Below are 3,872 nucleotides of genomic sequence, written 5' to 3'. Positions count from 1 at the left end.
AGCAAACTGCAGTGGATCGATGAAGGAGAGGTTACCTCCTGACTGCCTGAAATCTGCAGCTGAGGGGGGGGGGGGGGGAAATACGACATCCATGTGATAATTTACTAATGTCATCTTTGGGGAGGTGATAGCTAGCTCTAACCCCAGGATCAAGAGAGGACACCGTTAGCAAGAATCAAATTCAAGCTTAGTAGAGCCAGGAGGTGTGGTTAACGATCAACCCAGGCAGTTATACAGCTAGTGATGGGCTGCATGTTGCATCAGCAGTGCTTATCAAGTTCACCACTATGCTGCACAAAAATAGGCCTACATAAGGCAGGTAAAGAACAATGTGTTCCCTTTCACAGCCACACACTAACAATACAGGTGTAAAGAACACACGGATAGGATTCACACACACACTGTAAATAATGGTGGGGGGAAATATCTCCATGGTAACCTCAAGGTGATTGTAAGTGCATACCAAAAAAAGGAAAGTGCATTGAGCAGGTCAGAGAGAGGGAGTAGAGTTGAGGGAACCACCTATTTTTACACAGGAAGACACTGGTTGCGGTCGACATTGCAGACGACTTCAAAAGAAAGTAGAGACTGGCTGATTAACTTGCAACAAAAACAACTATTCCATTTCATTTGTAGCTCAGTCTCAATTTTCCCATGATACATCACGTTTTTAATGATCTCAAACAGTCTTTGAGTCAGAGTCCCTTAGCTGCAGGCATGTTCAGGCCTAAAACAGGACTAGGCCCTATCAATAATCACACCCAAACCAGTACATATTGTTTACATTAGGCCTTTGCAATCAACACCCTTAGCAGTCTTCCAGAAGGATACTTGACAGTGCACATGCATATAAGCTGGATAAATTAGCAGTTTACTAATTTGGATGATGATATGCATTACATATTGGTCATTGAATACATTTTGAAATATATAATTATTTCAACTATTCTAACATGCCATCTGTTCTTTAGGATGAGGAATCATTTTATATCCAGAATATGATAATAAGTGGTTTATGCAGGAAACAATTAATTCATAAGGGAATCATTCACTCAAATAGGCCAGGTCTGTAAAATGACCTTACAGTATGATACGACCTTCATCGCAGTGATGAAAAAGGCCCATCTGGCGATGGCTGCCTCTCCATCCTCCGTAGTGACCCGAGTCGAAACAGGTTGTTCCTGGCTTTGCAAACGGTTGATTAAAGTTTAAAAATATGTATATTTTAGCAACTAATACAATTAGCTACAATTCGGACAAAGTAACCTAATCGGTAGGCACATTGATGCGACACGGCACACCATGGCTTCCCCCTTCAGAGAGCGTCATTGGAATCATGCAAGTCATCTTCAATCATTATTACTCTCATACCCAAAATTTAAAAAAATAAAAAAAAACTGTCAACATGAATGTATCAATTACAATTCAACATCCACTTCATAAAAATAAAAGTGGGCTCGGCTTAAATTTGGCTACATTTCTTGGTTTAGATTTTACATCATTGCCACCGTAACATTCTAGAATGCTCTGACGCAATCAAAAGAATTCATCAGGAGTACGTGGTGAGGCACGTAGCCAGTTAGCCAGAGTAACATTTCTGGGATTTCCTGTACAGACATCTATGCCAGAACTCTTGATTTACACCGACCATTTGATACAACTATTTAGGTTCAGAGATGTGGGGAAACAGATTAACTGGTTATTTATTGCATGAAGACAATCTAAATGTTGTATAAACCCACAATATTCGTTCTCAACAGTCTTCCGAAAAACGCATCATCGTTCGAGCTACAGTGTCACGTAACCTCTGCACATTTTACCTTCTAATGGATGAATAATGAATAATCTTGATGGTCTCAATAAACGCTCAACTCGTGTCTTAATAAATAAGATTAGTATGTGCTTTGCATTAGTTGGCAAACTACACGTCATATTTTCAGAAATTAAGTTGTACAGAAACGTGAATTATTACAAGGCCATAGGCGCATCCTTTCCCCGCCTCCATCATTTCCTGGCTTTGTAATGTTAAAGCGAAAGGAGAGGCTCAGAAGTAGCTACACTATTACAACCGTATTCAAAAAGACACATATTAAGCAATAATTATTACAATGACTGTTGTAGAATAAGTCCTTTTGTCGATCATACATACCTTGAAGAGATGCTGCAGTGACTGTGCAAGCTGAGAGAACAGCCTTCCAAATTTATAGCAGACACGTGACACGCGTATTGGTCTAATTGCCCTAGAAACATGACGTCACTTGATCTTCTGCTGGATCACGGCTGCTATGGAAACCATAGAGAATTGGGGGAGGTTGCCAAATTATTGGCACAACGGGAGGATTGCTGCAAACTGATTTTTTAAATTAATATTTTATTTAACTTGGCAAGTCAGTTAAGAACAAAGTCTTATTAACAATGACGGCCAACACCGGTCAAACGCGGAAGACGCAGGGCCAACTGTGGGCTAACTGCCCTATGGGACTACCAATCACGGCCTGGAATCGAACCACGGTGCCTCTAGCACTGAGATGCAGTGCCTTAGACCACTGCATCACTCGGGAGTTGATGATGCCCTGCACATCCAACCAAGCATCAATTGAGTATTTAGAAATATAAAAAAATAGGCTACGAATGTTTTTTTTTTGTTTTTTTATGAACAGAAATCAAAATTAGTATTTTATATTATTTTCACACACTGAACCATAACCATACTAACGGATCATTAATGACAAAGTCGTTAATTTGCATAATTTGATGGAAAAATCTGAGAGTACTGCTCTAAAATTCCACATGCTGCAGCACGTGACTATCTGGGCACGTGTTCTGCAGAGCATCCGGCTGCTGGGCTACGTGAGATATGGTGCGTGCTTTGTGGAATGGATGAAAACCGTGTGAGACCACATTGTGGTGAATCCATTGTACTTACACGCGATCTCAATGTAATAACGTATTTCACTAATCTAATTTCTGAGTGTAAAATAATATCTCGGGGAAAAACATTTAAAATATACAATTCATTTATGGATACCTAGCCAGTTAACGGAATGCATCTTCCGCATTAAACCCAACCCCTCTGAATCAGAGAGGCGTGAGTTTTGTCATTCACGTCATCGGCACCCTGGGATCAGATATTGCTGGGTGTTAACTGCCTTGCTCAAGAGCAGAATGGCAGATTTGTCCACCTTGTCGGTTTGGGGATTCGAACCTGTGACATTTTGGTTACTGGCCCAAAGCTCTTAACCGCTATGGTGGTATGCTACCTAAACGTTGAGTTTTGAAGTTGATTACAACAGGGTGTATATTAAATGTTACATCGCATATGGTGAGTTGCGTAAAAAATATATAAATGTATAGGAATAATAATATGTGAAGCCAATTAGCTGTCAAACCACACAGTCATTATGTCAAACCATGAACACATTGTAGCCCTCTTTTCTCAATGGCGCCATCGTGTGGTAGTGCGTTGAAATGATCCAAAAGAAAAGGAAGTACATCAATGACTTCATATCCCTCAGATCCCCCTTTTCTTTCAGCAATATCTTTCCCCTAGGAGAGCAGCACCACCAAGAGAGTCAGGAAGTGAATTCTGTAAAGTCATCCAGGTGAGTAGCCTACCCACAACCCAGCTCAGCCAATGGCAGTCCAGCTCAGCTACCCACAGCCAAGCAGACGGTCTGATGCTATGTGGACCGATGTAGGACAGGATAAGATTGGATCGACCAGAGGTAGACTGTACTACACAATGAACAAACCCCCGAGTGTCTCTGGCTTTTAATAAAATGTATTAATTCATTTGAATTGAAATTATAATGGTGGTGAAACATTTTAGGTATCTCTCTAGAATATGAAGTCATACAATACATTATATTTGA

The sequence above is a fragment of the Oncorhynchus masou genome, chromosome 30 (assembly GCF_036934945.1).
Source record: "Oncorhynchus masou masou isolate Uvic2021 chromosome 30, UVic_Omas_1.1, whole genome shotgun sequence".
NCBI lineage: Eukaryota > Metazoa > Chordata > Actinopteri > Salmoniformes > Salmonidae > Oncorhynchus > Oncorhynchus masou.
Note: the sequence above shows the minus strand (reverse complement) of the source record.